Raw genomic sequence first — 21501 nt, forward strand, 5'->3', positions numbered from 1 at the left:
TCTGAAAGAGTCAAACAGAAATAACTTTTATTGCAGTCTTGCTTTAATACTTGACAAATTAAAAATGCTCCTTCTTTTACATATCCTTTTTGCATAAGCATGTAGTTTCCAACTGAAATGTTTTTATATCTGATGCAATCTCTTAATGGGAACTGGTTTTCTTCTAAAACAAGACAAAGCAAAAATGTCTAAAATAGTGCCTTTATTAGTGCTTTGTTACTTAAAACATTGATCAGTAGCTCCATATACTTCTTGATTGCAAACGGTGTGCCCATGTTAATACTGCAAAATGTTTTGGGTAGTACAGATGAAGAAGTGTGTCACCAATGAAATGTACATTAGACAGTTGTGTTGTGTTGTGACGTTAGGCTATTGCAGTTTAATTCTGTTATCTGGTCAGCTGTAGTATTCTGATGGGACTGGGGAAGATAAGGTTACAGGAAGAAGCTGATACGAGAAAACCTCATGCGCTGCATTAGATTGAGTGGGTCAAATGCATGGAGTTGTATATAGATAAAGAAGTCTGTTCTTGTTGGTTAGCAGCTACTTCTGTTATGGAGCAGAGGAAAAGACAGTGCTGCTTCATCCGTGTTTCAATCCAGTAGGAGTCAATTCCTCATCTAAGCTTTAGTGATTGTTTATTCAATGTGACATGATGTCTTTGGGAAGAGTGACATAAAAGGAAATGACGTTTGGAGAGGAAAATGCCACTTGACCTCAGAGCCTTGTCCCCCCTTAAGTTTTTCTTTATCCCCACTTTTCTGTTTTGTCACTAGATCCTTTAATCCCTTCTCTCTCCATAAAAGTGCCAAGATGTCTCCAAACCACTTAGACTGCAGTGTTTCCATGTTCTTAACTGGCAACTAATACCATGAGTTCATTATTCTGACCCTGAGTGAAATAGTTTGAATTTCCGGTATACACAATTATTTTGGGTTATGACTTCTGACTTCTGAACCCCTCACCAGAATGCACCATTTAAATCTCTTCATCAGCTCTGAGTGCTGTCACTGGGTCAACTCGGTGTCAATATTCCTCTAACAGCATGATGCTACTCAGAATTTCTTTCTACGTCTTCTCTTGGAACAACTGTGGCAAAATCTGGAATCTTCTGTTCAGAAGGCGTGATTCTTTCACTATTATTCATGTTCTCCAGGAGTCATGGGATTGTTTACAGCATATGGGACAGTTAGGTGCTTTTGGAAAAGTAAACTGGAGTCAGTAACTAATAGTCCTTGTTGTGTATTTCATGCTCTCTGCAGCTGTGCTGGGCTGCATTCTGCTCTCATCTGCAGCAATACAAGTAGTAAGCAGCGCAAGCAATTTTAGTACATGATCTGAGTGCAAAAAGAGGTATAACTTCAGAAAGCTGATCTGCTGTCATTCCTCTGTGTAGTAAATATATTCTATATGCATTTTGTTTTCAGTTTATAAAACATCTTCAATTTCAAAAATATAATTAAAAATTAGCAGATATTAAATACCCAGTCACTGCATGTGGAAAAAGATCATCTGATTTATCTTACTGTTTCTTTCACATATTTTGCTCTGTAGCTGTAGGAAGTAATATGATATTAAAGAGTAATTTTCCTTCCCGTTGCTTCATCCATTTATTGTATTATATTGTCAAGTACTCTTGTAAAATAAACTAGCAGCCCAGGCTCACTTAATTCAGCCAAATACTAATCTACCAGTATATACCTTTAGTGAAGCCTGATTTGGTGGAAGGGAGTTCAATAGAGGGTGCAAAATGGACATACAGATGGATTCCCAGATGGAACTGTTTTGAAGTTTGTGTAAAAGCAGATAGTAATCTGAAATGTACTCTCAGCCAACAAAGACCAGAAAAGGACTTACACCACTGAAGTGGTATTTACTAATTTTTATTTCCTTCCTTAGCTTACTATCAGCCATGGGAATTTACAAGTTTTCCAACAAGACTGAAGAAATCCAGGAAACCACAATGACAGATCCACTTGAAACAACCATTTCATGTGAGTGAGCTGAAAAAATACAAACTTTTTTTTATCAGTGGCTGAAGATGTCTGTTGAAAACATCACTAATACTACAAAGTTCAGTATAATTAAAAGAGTGTTCCTCATGCGCAGCTGGCAGGCATTTGTTGGCATCAGTATTTTTTTTAAGTGAAGGCCACTGTAAGCAATCTACTTCTCTCAGAAATGAGTGTAAGATTAAAAGTTTTGGGCACATTCTTTAAATAAGTGATTTGTTTTTCTCTTTAAACATTAATTTATAAACATAAGATCTTCTAAGAAAATAAAACCTTGCTTCCACTGGGCATACACCTTCCTTTTTCAATAATCCAGTACCCCATCTTTGTATTGTAAACTTGCTGAAACTCAAGAAACTACTTTCTACTACTTATTAATTCTATAGGAAACGTTCAGAGCCTGGCTTTGAGAAACAGTGTGGTATTCACTTCTTCTCCATTCAATTCCAATACAAAATTCTGGGCAGAGAACCTGTCAGTGTGGTAGTCCAGTGCAGAGATATAAGTGTCTTTATTTGTCCCACAAACTGTTATTATGGGTTGAGATGGAGAAAGATTTTTGTCAGAGTGAATCTGAGATCACAAGCTGAACTTCCAAAGCAAGAAAAATAAAATAAATTGAGCACAATTTATGTGTAAATCAGTAAGATACAAGCAGTGTGGAATCTCAAGTGGAATACTGGTGGGAATAGGCAAACTACTGTAGTTAGTGAGGTACTACTGTATATCTGAGCATGTGGGTTTTAGATTGCTTTTGGAAAATACTCTTTGTCAGCTATGCTATCCTTCTCTCTCTTTTTTTTTTTTTTAATGCTTTGCTGAGTCTTCTGCTTAGTCTACTTTAGGTCTCATGACTGGAAGTTTCCTTGACTGCTGTCTGCAGATGATAACAGTATCATAACAATATCACACAAAGCCGACACAGTGATGCCCATTCCAAGTATGTTTTTTGGAGTAGAGCTTCATTTAGAACACGTTTTTGGTGCAAACAAAGGCGTATGGGCCCACACTCTGGCTTTTTCAAGCAGCTTTTTTGCTGGTTTCCACAGCATGGTTGGTAGTATGTTCACCACCAAGAGCTATTAATTCAATAGCATTGAGATTGTTTCCCATAACACAGTACTCCATTGCTTCCTTGTTAAAAATAATCATGTGGGTTTTTTGTAGGTTACAAGCAGTTCTTGGAATTTTGTAATTTCCTTGGAAGATGCCTATAATTATAAGGCTTAATTGGCTTATTAGCTTGTCTTGTAACTCTGCCTGCCCTTTAAAGTTTCAGCTTTTTTTCCAGATGTTGCTCAGTAGAGTGTCATTTTGTACTTATTTCAATTTTTTGGATGCTTGGTGATAAATTCTTCTTGGTTTTGAATCTAGTTTAAATAACTGTGCCTATATAGAACATAGTTTGCCCTGTATAAGATATTGTACTGGAACCAATGTACACAGAGCTGAAATGGCTAGCAGGCCACAGCATAATAAATCAGAATGATTAATCAGCCTCCTGGGACACAGATGAGTCAGCTCAGGTCAAGACACTTCTGGGAAAACTAGATAGCTGGTAAATGTATTACCAGCTGACTATCAAAGTCCCTGTGCCATACCAGGAAATATACCTGCCTTGGGCAATTCTTCCTTTTCTGCAATGACAGAAGCAAACAGTTGTTAAGAATGCTCTCCTTCTCTCTATTCCTTGCTACCTATTCTGGCAAGTCTAACAAATTGCTTCTCCATGCCATCCTCTGTATTTGTGGGCTAACAACACAGCTTTTTATTAGATGCAGTACTATTTGCAGTGTAACATGCAGCCTTTTAATCTTCTAGTAGACAAGAAGTAGAGTTACCTCATGATCTTTTAAAAGTTGTTTATTTAATCATCTTTTTGTCTTCTATCAAATGGAGTCCAGACTCTGATTTCAGAATAATGTGGGAACATCTTCTTTTACTGTACCACATTCTACTATGATATACAGAATTAAAGCCTATGCTCCCACCTGAGTAAGGCTTACATAGTTTGCTCCATAATGGGATGTGAGACCAAACCCCCATCTGTTCTCATCATTGTCTCTTCCTTTTCATACTGGTAATTAAGGGGACCTGTTAGGGGCTAAACACTGATGCCTCAAGGTAAAGATGTTTCTTAAAATCAGCTGGAAACACCCACAGCTCCTTTTCAATTTGACAGGCAGAGCTGATCAGCAGCTCCAAAAGCCCCTTTGCCTGTATATTTTGTTTTTGTAACTACTCCCCAAATAAAATATAAATTCTTTCAATCTTAGTCTTTTTCATATCATCTTATTTTAGATCTCTCTAGATATGCCACAAACAGGGAGGGCCTTGGTGATTTGTCCATGATCTCACCCGGGATGAATTTACTACAGAGTCTGTTAGCTACCTTTTCTCCTTCCCTTCCCTTCGCTTTTGCCTATTATCACTTCCCGGCAGAACCTGTCAGCCAGGATCTGTTGAACATCATAGGTGGATCCAAGTCTGATCTAATCATTTGCATCCATTTTTTTTGCCCCTGAAGCTTTGGATAGTAACCTCATTCCAACGTGTTCTCTTTATCTCGTGTGTACCTGTGTGTCAGAGGTGTAGTATCGTCCAGAGATTTGGGACGAATGGAGCTGATGGGAGTGGAGCTGTCTGGAAATGTTCCACTGATGCCAAGGTCTGCAAACACAGATCTGTTGAGGCTGAAATATTTGGAATTACTTGCATTTTTGCTGAATTGCTGCAGCCTTGCTAGAAAATACAATCTTGCATCTGGCATATGGCTGCCTTGGGAACATGATCCCAATGCCTCTTGGAGTCTCAGATCTCACAGGCTGACTGATAGTGGCCTGCCCTGCATCAGGAGACTTTGAGAACTCTAGAGAGGAGCAGCCCACCCAGGCAATGTGCTCTGGAAGGGGTTCCTTGTGTTTGGTGCTCTTCCAGCTTTGGAGACAGCGATCTCAGAATCCAGATACTCAGCCTTGTGTGTGAGTATATTCTTTGTCAAAGCCCTAAACAAGGAACTGAACACATTTCTATTCCTACAGGGTGTTACCTTCTTTGTGTTTGCTTCTTCAAATTCCACCAGGACAGACATTTACATAAAGAGTAATTGTGACCTGGAATTTTACCAGTGAATATATGTATTTCAGAATTTGTGTTCTGGGAGCCATATTAGTCTTAATGCTTGCTTTTGAATGAAAGGCTTGTTTAACTTACCAACCCAATGTGAGTGCACCCGTTGTCTCTTACAGTGAAGAAGTTGCAGCTGAAGATACATATCTGATAATAATTTTGACTTCTTGCTGTTTGAGATATAGGCCTATAAGGTCTTTCATGATACATATGAGAATTTTGCAATGTGTGGACAACAGCAAACATGGGAAAAAAAGTTCACATTATTTGGTTAGAGCCAGTCTTTACATGCCAGTGATGTTCAGCTAATGAATAACTTAGTGCAAATAGGTAAAATTATCCACAAAGCAATATATTTGTATATATAGCCCCTCATTGCTGTTTTGGTCACTTATCTGCCTTGGCCAGAACCACACTTTCTAAACCTATGAAAAACTTGGATTTGTTTTACAAGAAAAAAAGGTTTTATTACAAGAGTTTGTTTATTTCGCTCTGGTAGACATCATGAAGGATTTGGTATTGCTGCATCAGATAAGTGTGATTCTTAGGTTTTTCTGACTAATCTTTTTGACGCTCAATATTTAGAGAGCTTGGCAATGGGTATTTAACAAACATTAAGGTAAGATAAATGTCCCGTGGCCTGTACAAGGTTCTGTTTCCTAGGCAGCATGGGATTCTATACCTTCAGGCAGATAAATCACATATATGGCTCCTAGGAGATTCAGATGTTAAACTGATCCTCTCCTGATGATAAAGCTCAGTTAAGAATCCCTTAAAGATTTTAAAATGGAGGCCTCAGTCCTACAGGCACATCAATTCACTGGCTTCTGCTAAGGATTTACATGAAAACAGGTGTCCCCTCATATGTAAACAGGGCAGGATTGAAATAGATTCCACCTTATTTTGGTTTCTGGGAACCTTTTACCTGAGAGTATGGAAAACTGGTGTTACAGCCATATGGATACTGTTCTCAATGGCATAAAATCCCAGTAGTCTACAGAAATTGAATCTGACTGGTACTTTTGTCTGACTGAACAGACCTAGTTATCACCTACCATTATTGGGTTTTTTTCGATTGCAGCTGCTGTGAATGGGACTTTAGAAATACAAGGAATAATGTCAATGCCACAGAGTATATGCCTGAAATTGAAATGCTCTCTTGGTCCTGTGGATTTTAATTTGTAACCTGGATCTTAACTCTATTAAAAATCCAGGTAGAAGTATCCTTCTGGCTTCAAACATCTCTTTTGGACTCATTTCTTACAAACAGAACTGCTCTATTAGAAGGCCCTTCCACAGAGAACTCTTTGTAGGATGAGGACTGTAAGCAAGCTGTGACAGAAATGCCAGCTGTGACATAGGATTGCGTGTCAGTGCTGTGGGAAGATGGCAGAAGAGCCTAGTTCCTGTGCAGCACTTCTCATTCATAGATTTTTTGAGTGTCATTTTACAGCAATATCCCAAGGTTACTCAGCAGATAAGTGACACAGCTGGAAATGAAGTCCAGGTGTCCTGAGCCCGAGTCCACTGCTCCATCCATCCTGCCTCCAAAGAAGCAATGTTTGCAAAGAGCAATAGGAAATGCCAGATTTGCCTTGTGTTTCACCCCTGCAAAGGAATGCTAGGTCAGCAGTATTTATTTTCTTATCTTGATCTCCCTAATTTTTACTTTTTAAAGAGCTGTCTCTGTAATGGAGCTTCTTGCAAACTCAAAACATGTTGGTAGAGATTGGAAAATTTCTTGCAAGTTATTGATGCTTGTAAAATGATGATTCCCAAACTTTGCCTGTGGAGCCTGGAAAATGGTAGTGGGAGGAAGTGATCTCCTGGCAGCATGTCAGCTGTTCTGATCCCACAGGTGACTGGATTTGAGAGTAAAGCATGGCTCGTCCTGCCTCTGCCCTGGGTTGGATTTTACGCCTCTGCCCCTGCTCTGAAGGGAATGCTTTAGAGGTACGAACTCACTGTCTGTTTCCTGGTCTGGAGCTGAACAGATTACTGGACATAAAAGCCCCATCACCCATTGCTACGAATCTATTAAACATCTCCAGTTAACCATACAGCCTCCTGCTTCAGCAGCTGAGCATGTAAATTTCTGTGACCAAATAACTGCACAGTTAACTGCTTTCACATGTGCTCCCACCGTGCCCATCTCAAAACGCAAAATCCTAGCCCGGCTTTGCCCCATGGGCAGCTGGACGGTGACCAGGACACGGCTCTTTGGGAGGCTGGATGGGGCACCCTGCAGCCTTACTACTGCCTGGGCACGGGCAGAGGATGTGTGGGCAAAGGCAACCTGGTGACAGCAGCACTTCTGTCTGTACCTCGTCCTCCTCTCCCTCCCGCACGCTACAAGAGCCAGTGGCTGCTGTGGGAGGATTTCCCAGGATCCGATCCTGCTGGAGCTGGGCAATAGGGCTCATGGCGGCTCCCCTGGCATGGCCCGGTGTGTTCTGTGGTGCTCCCCCCAGCCCCACAACACCTGTGTGAGAGGAAACGGCTTTTATTTTTCTACCTCCGAGGCTGCGGGCAGGTTTTGTTCCAAGCAGAACAACGCTCTGAGGGGCGAGGAGGTTCCCCCGGCTGCCCCTGCCCGGGCTGGCACGAAGGGGCTGTGAGAAGCCGGCCGCGCTCGGCACAGAAGGGCCGCGTCCCCCCGGGCCGGGACCCCGCGGCTGAGGCGGCGCAGGCGGAGCATGTTTGCCTTGGCAGCTGCCGCGAGCGAGCCGTGGCCGCCGGCCAGGCCCTGATGTTTCCTCTCGCCCTTGTTCGCTGAGGCATTCAGGAAAACAATCGGGAACGATGAGGGCTTTCCCGTTCCGGTGGCGCCGGCCAGCGCAGCCCGGCCTGGGGACCTGCCACCGGCCACCTCCGCGCTGGGGCTGGGGGTCGGGTAGTGTTCAGTGGCTTGCTTTGAAATAAAAAAGCCCCTCACCGCGGTGGTGCGATGGGTATAAAGTCTGTGCGTGAAGCAGGACGCAGGCTGCCCAAGATGTCAGCTATGCCGAGGAAATCCTATGGAACACAAACAAATAAGGACAGAAATGCTCAAATTACCTGCCGTTTGCTTTACCTGGGGCACGGCAGCAATAAACGTGAACTCAAGGAAACTTGGCAAGCCCCTCCTTGTACAGATACAACCACACCAATTGTAATGGAACCAGCCAGGTGCTGGGAATGCCCCTTCACAGCTCTGGGACTGCCTGAGACTTAGCAGGATCCTGATTTCCCTTGCGGATCTGAGCCTGTGGGCCAGACTGGGCACAAACAGGCAGTGACATGTTCCTGATGCCACGGTAATTCCGTGTGAGCCAGGACAGACTCCAGAGGAGTTCACCAGCCCTCACTAATGGCACTTACGGAGAAGTGCCCACCTTGAGTCACTACAGCCCAGAGAAGATGGGCAGCTGGGAAAGAAGCAGCTTCCAGGGCTGGTGTATAGTAGTAAAAATGGAGTCGGGACCTTGTCTGCAGAGTGTTTGCTGGCCTCTTGCTACTTCCCCACACCACAGCTTGTACCTGCTCTCCTGCTCCCAGGAAAGAGCTGCTTGTTGGGCGAAGCCTTGCATGTGCAGATGAGGCATTTTCAATGTTGCAGCTTAAGTTTTGGGGTCAAATTTAAAGGTGTTTCCTTGTTCAAGAAGCAGGAATGCTAAAACTAGCGTTGAATCTTTAAGTGGTGTCTCTCATCAGGAGCCTGTACACAAACGACCATTGTTACTGGAATGAGCTTTTTCTTTTCAAGTAATGATCCCCTGACATCTAACTACAGGAATCTGTGTTGGAAGAACTGGAGCCTCAATGGCAGGTGCTCTGGTTAGACAGGAGCACATCCATTTTTCCAATATAGATGCAAAAGCCTTTGACATATTGCAGCCTAAATAAATTTTTATTTTTATTTTAATGACATTTGAAAAGCACCTGAATTATTTTGAAATGGGTTTCGTTCTAAAACAGTCTCAAGAGCACAAGCTGCAATTTTTGGGTGTACTCTTCTTCCACATCAGAAGGAAGTTGCAGGTAGAAGCTACCTTGAGCTAAAAAATTGCACAGTTCTTGTTGCTGTTTGGGCTGGAGAGGGATGTACTGCATGTTTCTCTTTCGGGCTGAACAGTTGTATCTCACATCCAGCAATACCAACAGGGAGTTTTAAAAAGCAGTCTATCCTGAGTGTCATGCCTTTTCATGCTTGAAGAAACACTAGGAACTCTGTCTCGGTTCCAGTGAGTTTGTAATGTTCCTTTATCTCTTATGTTTTTCTAGAAATTGTGGCAGTCCATGAAATGGACTTCATTTCGGAATTATAAACCCTGAATTCAAATTTTATCACTTCTTGGAGTTTAACAGAGCACTAGGTTTGCAATTTTATTCACAAAGCTATGGATCATTGCAAATTGCTTCCTACTATTTGACAGCTTCCTTTTTAGAAATTTCAACACTCCAGCTATCTGCCTTCAGCAGTGTATGATTCTAATCACTGATATGATTTCATAATCCTCCTTTAATTCAGCAAACATTCCAGATTATCAACATATGCGATTTGTATTTTGGGAGAGCACAGTGCAGCAAAATTTTCCTGTTGTCAGGCTTTGGGCTTTGTAGCTGAAAGGTACATATTGTTAACCAGGGGTAATTTCTTAGATGTAGTTTATAAATATGTGTAACTGTTTTGGGTTGTAGAGATGACATTCCCTTCAATGAATGTAAGACATAAAGCTGCAGAGTTTAAAGCCAAATTCAGCAGGAAGAAAGAAAATTACTTCCATATATCTTCTGTATGTCATTAAATGGAAAATGAGACAATTCTTCCATACATCTGAAAATGAAATAAAAAGACCTATTCTCCTCAGTTTCTGCGGATAACTTCAGCTAATTTTTGTGGCAGTTATGCACATTGATGGGAGAAAAGATGCCTCAAGTAGGATGATACGGTATGCATATATTACTAAATAAAATACTCATTTTACTTAGGAAAATCCGTCTTTGTTCCAGATAGATGTAGGCATTCTTCTTAAAGCAAGTGTTTCAGTTGTCAGGATGACTTGATACATTTGTTCTTTGATGTCAAATTCAGTTGCATCACTGTGGAATGGTTGCTACAGAAACGCCAGCCCAGTTTTTAAATGTATTGAGTTCACTCCTTATTACTTAGAAAAGCTGGATTTGATGTCTTTCCTGTAAAAAGTTCATAATAAAATGGGTAAAACCTCTAAAACTGCAGCAATACGCATGGAAAAAGTACCCAGATAGTGGGATCAGAGACAATAAGGAAAAAAAGCAATTTAGAGTCCAACAAACAAAATCTATCTCTTGAAAAAATGCTCCCTGTTGTAATTGAAACCAGAGCTAAATTAGATCAATACCAAAATATTAAAGTGTGCCAAACCTGTTTTCTGTAGGCTTTGCTATAATTGGATTCTGATGCAAGAGATAGCTTAAATAGGCGAAGTCTGTTGACTCAAGACCATGATTATTCATAGAAAAAGAGCTTCCTGCTAAGGTATACAGTACATTTATCCAGTGTTTCTTGAAGAATTAATACATTTCTATCCTTCCCTTCCATGCTGATGCATTTGAAGTCCATATCTTGCCTACAGTAAATCTCTGTCTTGCTTAACAAGAAACTATTTCACTGCATAAGCGAGGCATATTGACAACAGATTTAACCCAGACAACTCAGCTTTATTCAATCAGAAGAATGCTGGCCTGGTTTCAGGTTTCTGGGATACAGGCACAAATGGACATGCCCCAAGTAGAATCCATTTGTTTTCCCATGAATGCACCTAGTAGGAGGTCAAATAAAAATAAATATTTTGGCTCTTCAGAGCAAGATAGATTTCTGGAGTATTTGTGATTCAGACTGGAAATGTGATTACAACAAGCAGAGGTAGCATCTGAAATATGTTCTGTTGAGAGTGGAAAAAAAAGCGTTGTTTTTTTTCTCTCTCTCTGTTTTAAGCTGTGGTTATGCCTTGTCTTTACTAATCAGGTTTATGAGAATGACTACATATATCTTTATGTGGCTCACCTCTTTGTAGACGCTCAGGAGTTGAGGAAAAATAGCCATTTGTGTAGTCTTTTAGGATTTTTTTTTTAATGTCGGTATAACTTATGCAAAGGAGTAGTTTATTGACTTCCCCTGTGATAGTAAGAATAAATCAATTTAGATACAGTATACTAGGGGCCCCAGATTCTCTGTGGAGTTCCACCAAACAATGAAATAAATTGTGCAAGGGCAATTTGTCCCTAATGTTTTTGGCTATTCGATTTTGTTGAGGTTTTGCCAGTATTATTTAGATATTCACTGTAATTTATACTGCCGTGTAAAAACACCCAGCGTATTTGCCTGCAGGGGAGTGAGTGCTCTCTGAAACAGTCCTTTGAACATAATAAAAGTGAAATCCCCAGGTAATAAAAAAAATCCCTGGCTTTTATGAATAATGCATTTGTGGAACGGGGGGAGAGGAAGTGCTTTTTAGATTTATTCCCCCCCTCTGCTCCCCACTCAACCTGTTGGCAGAAATAAAGTCTAGGTTGGGAGCGGGTTCCTACATTGTGAATGTGCTCTCAGGCACTTTTTTTAAGGTCCTGGCCTAAATGCTGCAACACAACCAGACACTAAATACTGGTAATTCTGATTTATTTGTTTGTTTGTTTTTAAAGTCTGTGGGTGTCTCCCCCTGTGTATTGACCATCTGGTTGTGGGTTAGGCTGTTTGGGATATGCCTGGCATGCTGAAAAGCAACACAAAATTGCAAAGTGATTGGAGGCCCATTGAGGATGGTTTGTTTGGGGTCCTCAGTGAGCTTTGACAGAGAGCAGGTGTTGTGATGATAAATTCAGAATGGGGTTGAGGATTTTTCTCTTCAGCTGGTAAGTGTGTGGGAAATGCTGGAGGCGCACTGTAAAAATAAATGATTCTTATTCAGGAGATACTGAAATGGAAACACTTTTGTGTCACAATCTCAATGGGAAAACTGTTGGAGGATTTTAATGGATTTCACCCCATAGCAGTGGTTTGGGTTCAGCACAGGAAGGTCCAAACTCAGAGCTGAATTTTGGCTGTTGAGCCTAAGTGAGACTTAAAAACAGAGTTTTAGTAGGGTTCCCATGAACAAGTGTCCCAGCCATGAACATTGCCACAATACCTATTGCTGTATCTTTGGTTTTTGAAATAAAGCTGGCAGTTTTCAAAGTGAGGATATTGGAGGAAATTTTCATAAGGTGTGAGGGGTGTATGCCAGGCAGTAGAGAATCAGTTCTCTCTGGTTTCTGAGAGTGTCAGTGGATGTGGTGCTCTTACAGCCAGTTAAACTTTGAATAATCCTTTTAGGAATAAAATATATTTTCTGTGACTATGATTGTGCCAAATCATTTTAACTTGCCAAAAAGCTGCTTTGGAAGGACTTGAGGAAACCACAGCTGGGAGTTGTGTCACAGATATAAAATGAGATTTATTTACTCTTCTACATCCAACACTGAAATAATAAGGAAGTCAGGAACAGATGAAAGAAACACTTGCTGTTTAGAGATTTTTTTTTTTTTTTTTGTAATTTGATTTACTTTTTATAGAGTTTCTGTAGCAAATCTGCATTTTCAACAGGGACTTAATGCTCTTCTCACTGAGGTCATTGGCCAAATGAATACTAGGAATGAGTCTGTTTTGGGGGTAGGGAGTAGAGTGCATGTGCTTCATGCCTCAGCAGCATCTTGAGGATTTCAAAGAAACATGCTCAGTCTGCAGAGTCTGTTTCCAGGCCCATGTTCACTGATACTCTTCTCTGCACACTTGTTTTGCCTGTGAACCCTACTTATCTTACTACTCAACATCAGAATTCAGGTGGTGCCCAGAGACTGACTTATACTTCCACAAATAAAGCATTTTATCACTGTGATTTTGAAATGCTAAAAAATGCCTCTGCATTTTGTGGGTTGCAAGGATCCTTGCTTGTGCTAGGAACATTTGTGGACTACTTCAGTTTCAACCTTCTCTCTTGGACATTGTATGGGAACTGTAGCCATATAGAAAAATTGCAGGTTTTGCCTGGACATATATATAGAAATATAGACTGACCCTTGGAGATCTGTCTCCATGAATTTTTGAGGCCAAATTAAAGAGACCTGCTGATGATAATTCTTCCAAAGTCTTTACTTTTTGGTGTTACTTGTATTTGCATAACTGACCAAGTTACAGAGTGAGGGGTAAATGTTATGCTCTGTTCTTTTCCTTATCTAATTTACTGAGACATACATTAGCAAGAAATCTGTCTTTTACCCTGTTGCAGACAGGAACTTCCATGTATCAGAGATGATAAGGACTATTGTAATAATGGGAATCTGAAAATACAATACAGCTGAGTACGTGTGTGTATGTACATCTTATCTCATTGTATTCATATTTCTAAAAGTAGTAGGCTGGTAAATTTTGTATTCTGTTGATATGAATTATTTATTAAAATGCTCTTGCTTTGCATCAAACGAAACATATTAGAATGCAATGATATTTTTCCCTCAAATAAATGCCCATTAAAAATAGCATTTAATTTATTTTTGAGTAACTGATTTAATCATTGGACAGGTATCTACTTTGTAAGCAGCAACTGGCAGGGGAGTAAAGAGTGAGGCAGAGCAGAGACAAGCAGAAACTTCTAATTGTTACAGGTTCCACATGACTGGAAAAGGAGTAGAGAGAGCAGTTTTCTACTGGAATGTAGAGAGAGCAGTAGCATGGTAAAGAAGCTGGGATTTGAGGAAAGGTGTTTTAAAAAATGAAAACATTTTTAAGAACTTCTTAAGAAGCAGTAGAATTCTTGCAGCATACAGCATGGAGTCCTTTGTAGGGACAAGGCTTTAGGATTATATAGCTTGAAACACCAAGACTGGGATTTGAAGAAAATACTTCTTACCAAAAAGGCTTGTTTATATTCTGTAGGTATTAGAAAATGCCTAAATTTGGCAAATTTGAGAGAAAGGAGCCAAAATTGGGCAGGGGAAATTTGGCATGATTGAAATGATCTAGTTTGCCTTGTATCTTTACAACCCATTCAGATGTTTATGGTAGAATTTTGTGAGCAAATATATAAACCCTGAGGCAAAACATGCTGTAAGTGCTGTGTAAGATGCACTTGCCACTGTTTCAGTTAAGTTCCATCTGCTTCTGCTTGGGGTGATTTTGTACTGTTTTATGGACAGCTATTCCAACAGTTCTGAATGAGCTTATTGGGGATGTAGGTGGGGTTATCAACATTTTTATTGAACTCTTTCAAGAAAAAAAATATTTCATTGACAGGAGAGCACCTTTTTCACATTACTGTGCTGCAGGCTCACATGTTTCCAAGGCTCAACTGTCCAATCCATCTTCCTGGAATGGATGCATGTTTACTCCAGTTCAGCTGACTCTCTCACATGGAAAAGGTGTGTATGTAGCCTCAACATTAGAAAAGCAAGTTAATCTGTGATTTTAGTTCATACTGCACGTACAGCACCTTTGAACACTGCAGGATTTGGGACTCTCACCAATCATTTCCACTGAGTGTTCAACTTTTCCTTGGTTTTGCACAACTTTGAGTGTGACTGAGTGCTTCAGTATTATTGGGAGGTGGATGAAGCACTTTCTATCAAAGTCGTTTTTTCAACCAAATATCAGTTCTTAGAATATTTATTGGTTTTTTAAGCATCTGGTCCTCATGGATGATCTTGCTTTAGCTTTGGAAAACAGAACATTAGAAGAATAGAGACTAAACTATAATGATGCTCTTCTGGGAAAAAGGGCCAGTGTTTCCTCAGAAGGTTTACTACAAGGCCGGGTTTGTGGTTTGCAATCCCTGCCTTATGCCCACTGAAATTGTTAAGAAATGCCTTGTATTTTCTTTCAGAGAAATGAAGGTTAAAGGAGTCTTGAACTATTTTATTGCTACTTTGGCAATCTCAGCAGACCCCATTTAACACCTTGCTGTTTAGCACATGCTTGCAGTGGAGGTGTTTAGCTCTTTTTTAAACCGCATAGTAGATTTTCTTGTTGTGATTTTATAAATCGGTTTTTTAGTACAGTTCTGAACTTTGTTGTATGCATGACTTTACAAGATGGCAAAGAGAGCAGTCCCCCAAACTGAGGCTTTAGATGTAAAATACTAACAAATTTCTTGACCTAACACATCTCCTGACAGAGTAATACTCCATGTTCCTATTCCTTGTGGTACTGAGTTAAAAGATCTCAGATAAATAACTTGTCTGCTGTTGTCATATTTTAAATTAACTCCTTAGTATAATCAGCTGCATCTCCTCCTGTAGTTTTGGAGCCTTGTATCATTGGCTTTTGTGACTTAAAATTCTCTTGGAAAATGCTTGCTCCTGTGCTGCTGTTTTCTTTCCTCTTGTGAATAGTCCAATGCATTGGCCTTTTTGTGTAGTTGGTGATAGGAATCAGTTGCTTTCACTTGCTCTTCATTTGCTTTTCTCTAGGCTGAATCCATCAACCAAGAGCAATTACAGCATGTTAGTCTTTTATATTGGGATATCTCCTGAAAAATAAGAGACTTCTAGTTCTGTAGTAACAACTGTTGGTGTCCTAGAAAATGCTGGAAGAGCCACTGAGACTCAGATATTGAAGTAGAGTTTCTACTAGGTTTGTACAGCTTCCGTGAATAAATTCAGAGACAAAGTTGATTTCCTTGTGCAGTCCTACTGATATTTGTGGAAGAGACATTATTGTTTTGAAATACTATGTAAAAAATCTCTTTCATATATGCAAAAAGTGTGAAAAATAAAAACAAATCCCATTGTATCCAAGACTAAATACTTGTCAGTTTTTAGGTTTTGGAATAAAACAAATTTTGTTGCTAAGAAAGCATGCCAGAAACACTGAAACTACTAACTTCCACTCTTTATTTGATGTGTCTGCATTATGAATCAGTGTTACTTGGCAATTTTTAGAATAAAACATTTGCATCTACACTAGCAATTTGACATGATGCTTCAGCTGAGTATGTCTTAAATGGTGAACTAATAAAGTGGTTTTAAATGGAAATTGAAATTATGTCTTTAAATAAAATTATATCTCTAATACTTTAGTCAGTTAAATAAATATTTGCTTAGAGAAATATGTACAGGATGGAAGAACTTTCTAAACAGTTTTAGAAATCCCTGTCTGCCTTGCAACACATTCAGAAGGGGTTTGGACAGTTTCTTATCACACAGAAGATTCAGCCTTACTCAGAGGCCCAAAACAGGTCAGTGTCCCAAAAGATAACATTGTCCAGGAGTGAGCAACAGTCCTTTTGATGATATGAAGAGAAACAATCCTGGAGAGTGAAAAAACTGGCAGAAAAATTGTGAGTTCTAAGCTCTGGAAGCCTGACTATTGTAGAGTTACTTGCAAAGGAAATGCTGTCATTTAAAAACAAAGAAGTCCCCATGGAGCTTAATTTGACATTTTGTAAATCATCTGTACAACTGTATTTATGTTATGTATTTATTCAAGTATAGAAACTGTGGAATGCTCTGATATGTTGTTATTTTGTAAGGGTGAGAGATCATGGCTATCAGTTTTCAGGGGTTTTCCTCTATGACCATAGAGTCTGTTTGCTTAAAGGGTAGGAAAGTGTGCAGAAAACACTGCAAGTCTCTTCAAAAAACACCTAATCAAACTTGTTATTTAGAGTCTTTTCCAACCAAAATGGTTCTGTGGTTCTGTGATTCATTACCAAAACAGAAACTGCACACTGCTCTTCCTGAGGCCCTTCTGTGCTCTTATCTGTGGAGGTGCCATCCTCAGTTTGCAGTAGCAGCTTGTGCCAGGGTCTGTGTTGGTGTGAAGTCTGTGTGGAATAGCAGTTCTCAGTGGTCAGAGGTACTTTCCACCCCACTTGCTGGCACATAGCTGTTACGAGACTGCGGTGAGGTAGCCAGCAAAACAGTGAAGGGTCACAAAGGGTGGGATGTGTCAGTTCTGAAACTTCAGCTTACAGCACATTTTCATGGAGGAAATATGCCAGAGGTGTGGAGGCCTTTTTCCTGGGGGGATGCTGTTTGCCACCTCAGTAGTGCTGACATCAGGAGCTTTTCTCACTGGTCTCAGGCTGCAACAACATTGTGCCTTCACTGGAAACTGTGCCGAAGTGTTGATTTTTTTTTTTTTTATTTTTTTTGCAAAACTTAAGTGATTTGCATAATTTAAACTGAAGTCAAATCCTGGTTATAAATGGCCACCATGACCTGAGGAGGCCTCTTGACTGAGAGGACCATTAGGGCAGAATCACAGCCAGCAAAGGCTCTCTCTCTTTAGTGTCCTAAAACTGACCTGACCTGCCTCTTTGGCTTTTGGGGAAAGTAAGTCTGAAAGCTTGTCTGTGATATGACAGCCCAGTGAGAGGTTAGCAGGTGCCAAGTGAACAAAGTTGGGCCCAGATTAACACAGGGCTGTTTTATATAGAAATGTTGTGGATGGAGAAGTGTTTTCCCTCATATGGTAGCAAAAGTCAAAAGGTACATAGTCTGAAAGGGGAATTCCTCTGTCTTGTGTACTTAGAGGGACAGGGAAACCCAAAGCTTGGGTACTCTGGAATACAACAGGAGCAATGCTATGTTCCAGGAAGGAGGGAGACTTCTGGATGGAGGGGCAGGGAGAGACAGAAGTAGGGGTGAGGGTTAAATGAAGGTGCAGGTTGGTAAGCAAGGGATTCTGGAAGTATCCGGTGTGGGAGGGCTTAGGAGAGGCACATAAACGGATGGAGAGGGAAATCACAATATAATGAGGAAGAGGTGCATGCACAACTCTTTATATTGATTACAACTTCAGTATGTATTTTCAGTGTTTCAGTTCTGTTTCTTTGAATTAAAAACTGTTTGTGGCCTGATTGCTGGCCTGTTCTGCAATTTTTTTCTTGCAAGCAAGGGAGAAATTACAGATGTGACTGCAGCATGCTGTGGAAGTATTTGAGCTTCTTAAATGCTAGCTTACTCAGGTCCTGGAAGTGATCTTTCCACAAGAGTTTGAAGATCAACCCAGTTCAATTTATTTAGCAGGCAGGTTGTTAGTGTTTTGCAGCCTTTGTGTAGGGCTTCGTGCTGGTGTGGGCAGCCAACTAAACGGAGTGGTTAGATTTAACTGCCTGGCAGTCATGGCTTTGCAGAAGTGTCTTGAATGGAGTATCTTGTGCAGAGCTAGGTTTTGTGTAAGGGAATGAGGACCTGCTTTGGCAGTAAGACTGAAGAAGTCGAGCAGCAGAGGAGTAAGACTTCCAAAAATACCTGTGGAGTTGAACAGATTCCAAGGAATCTTCTTGGCCAACATTAATATATTGTGGCAACCCTGAGTCCAAAGCAGGGACACCCTCATTCTGGTTTTGGTACAATGTCTAGCATCAAGAGCTTTGTATTTCATTGAGCCTTCAGCATCAGTTTAAGAAAATCATGATGATTTGTAGCTTCATATTCAGGCATGACTTTCAAGACTACCAGCTGCTCCTTATAGAATAACTGTGGTGGGTGTGCTGGTTGATACATGCTCTATTTGGGCAGCAGAAGAAGGTGAAATACTCCCTTCCCCTGCCACCTCTGAGAAGGCTCAAGAAAGAGTCCTTGGGAACCTCTGCAGTGACAGTAGGGAATTATGAACATGGAGGAATTGAAGTCTTGCCGGGGAATACTTGTGCTGCCGTCATCTGTGGTTCCCTCGCATGCTGGGTGCAGGCAGCACCCTGGCCAACCCTCCCCTGCTCTGGTCCCACCTGCAAGGGCTCTGCTGGCCATGCTGGGGAGGAGGCCCTGGTCCCAGCAAGGGGCTTGGCTGCCCTGTGCTGTCTGGCACATGTGTGTGAGTGTGTGGAATGTGGTGGGAAGGTGGGCATGGAAGGTGCTCACCTAGGTATTCCTTCTCCCTTGTCTGAGGGAGTGTAGAGCCTGTTAATTCTTACACCTGATAAAACTCTGCAGAGATAAGATCAGCTGATTGTGATTGCAAACATGTGGAATTTAGAGTAAGTAGTGAGCTTATTTAACCAAGCAGGAAACAACTGGCTCATAAGAGTGTGCAGTACACCGTTTATAAGAGAGCTGGAAAATCCTGGTTGTGGAAAACCTTCATGATTCCAAATAAATAGTGAGACTGGTGAATTCCTGTGCTCCTGCAGAACCTAGGCTCTACAGAAAATTTGTAGCTGAGGTTTCCCATTTACTTCTGCATCTAATTGACCTGTCTGATCTTGCTTACTCTCCTCCCATTGTGCAGCTGTTAATGTGGCTCCTGGCTCCCAAAAGAGTGCACAAAGGGCGCTTCTCTTTTTGTACACTCAGCTTTCTGGGCACATGCTTTAAACAGCAACACCTGTGTATAGCGGAGTGCTGTCTTCCCTCTCTTGCAAGCACAGATGTCATGCTCAGAAAGTGCACTTGCTGACTTTGTGTTGCAGAACAGCATGGAACCAAATGAAGGCAGCTTTTGAGAAGCTTGATGCAAGAGTATCTCCCTGCAGCTCTGACGTGCCTTGGAAAGTGTTTAGAGTTGTTGACTGTATTGCTGAGGGCCCATTGTGCCCAACTTGATGAAATCATTGGCAGTTTTTTGCTGGCCTTACCAGACTGGACGTCTTTCTTGCTCCTGTCCCTCACTTTGGTCTCCCTGTAAGTGAGGGGAGATAGCCAAGGTCCTGTATGTGATGTCATGTGAGTGCCTGTTGCAGCTACTATCTGTGCCAACATTGTGTCCACCCATTAGAGTTCTGGGAAACATAACACAAAGCTGCTCCCAAACTTCCAGAACATGTGGAAGTGCAAAAGTAAGGCCTCGCTCTTCAGAGGGTGTCTCTTGTCTCCATGTTAGAAATAAGAGGTGTTTATTTCTCAGACCTCTGCTTCTCTGGCAAAGTTGGTTAAAATTGGCCAATGGCTTCAGAAGTTACTGGAGGAGAGGGAATTTATAATCAGACACAGACAAGCTGGCTCTATGTGACTGTGTGAGCCTCATTTTTTAGGAAACCATGGTAAAATATGTGGATAACGTTGCAGTAATATTAAGGTTAGAGTTCATGCTGGCCTGTATTTCTCTCTCAATTTTTCTAGCATGACGGTGTTAGTCAGCCTGAGCCTTTGGAAACTTTTTATTCCATATGCTGAAATTTTTTGAACCTAGATTCTCTATCTTCTCTCATTTTTCCTTGCTGAGTTTAATCATTAGGTGGGAAAAGTGAACGCTTTAAAAGTAGAGGAGCCAGCGTAGAAATGTTGCTGGCTAGATTTATTTATTTTCTTTAGTAAAAAACTCAATGTTGGCAGAACATTTTGATTCATTATAGTCCTAAACCAGCATTAAAGCCTTCTGGCTAGATAGATTCCCTTGTGGGCTGCCAGGAGTCCCAATCACCATGATGATCTTACTTGAGAAAGAAAACATGCTCTGCATCTGAGAGCAGGGCTGTGTCCTGTTAATCATGGTCAGGGAGAGTGTTAACTGTGTTCTCTCAATCTTATTTTTTCACTTGAACCCAGTCTGTTGAATTATAAGGTGGCTATAAGAACTATAACGACCTAAGCAGAAGAGAAAGACATGGAAGTATTTCAAGGTGGAGTATTGCCTGAGATCGGTGCATTTTGTTTGCAAGGCTGGAAAAGGTAGAACTGCCCACATATGAATCAATTCCCAGCTGTTTGCTTGCCACAGCATATCGGATAGGTACGGAAGGGATGAATGGAGAGGTACCTATCTGGTCATGATTTTCTCATCAGGTTCAGTGTGCGTGGGAAAAGGCAATCCCCTTCTGTGAAGTGTAACCTTTAGCAGCCTATTGAATAAGGGGATGATAGCAGATGTGGCAGGAGACGTTCAGGCTTATTTGCTCCTACAAATGAAACAGCTCTAGCAGGGAAAAAAAAATCCCTTAAGAGAATTAGTTAAAATGTGTCAGACAAAATTGTGCTTTGAATGCATTATAAGCACTTACTCTCTTGCAGTGAGAAAAGACAGTCAGGTGTTGATAGCATGTAGGAGGCAAGAGCTGTTATTAGTGAGTGGGAAGAAACACATTGAGTGTGGTGTGGGAGTAGGGCAGATGGGAATGAATCTAGAGGCTCTTTTGGAATCACTCATTCTGAATCATCTTACTCTCAAAGCCTCCAGTGCAGAACACCGTCATCCTCCAAGGTCCCACAGCATTGCCTTGCTGAGTGTGGCATTGAGAGGGATGTTGAGTCAGCTCTGTGTGGAGTTGAAATAGATGTTCAGTGAGGAATTTAGTTAAGTACTTCAACCAAGTAGATTGTGACTTTAATACAGAGATGGGATGCATATTCATTTATTCAAGCCCTCTGTGAGATGAAAAACTGGTAGTATATTGTTATTGAGGTAGTTCAGTGTGTCTGTGCAGAG

At 41.0% G+C, this 21501-nt stretch overlaps 1 long non-coding RNA gene across 1 annotated transcript in view; it reads left to right on the forward strand.

Moving 5' to 3' along the window:
- The window catches only part of LOC104693428, a 248792-nt gene that overhangs the window by 36459 nt on the left and 190832 nt on the right, over window positions 1-21501 (forward strand). The window contains exons 5-6 of the long non-coding RNA XR_005602585.1: window positions 1900-1994; window positions 14431-14555. This is a non-coding gene — a long non-coding RNA (uncharacterized LOC104693428). The remainder of the gene's footprint in view (window positions 1-1899; window positions 1995-14430; window positions 14556-21501) is intronic.

Source organism: Corvus cornix, chromosome 9, assembly GCF_000738735.6.
Source record: "Corvus cornix cornix isolate S_Up_H32 chromosome 9, ASM73873v5, whole genome shotgun sequence".
Lineage (NCBI taxonomy): Eukaryota > Metazoa > Chordata > Aves > Passeriformes > Corvidae > Corvus > Corvus cornix.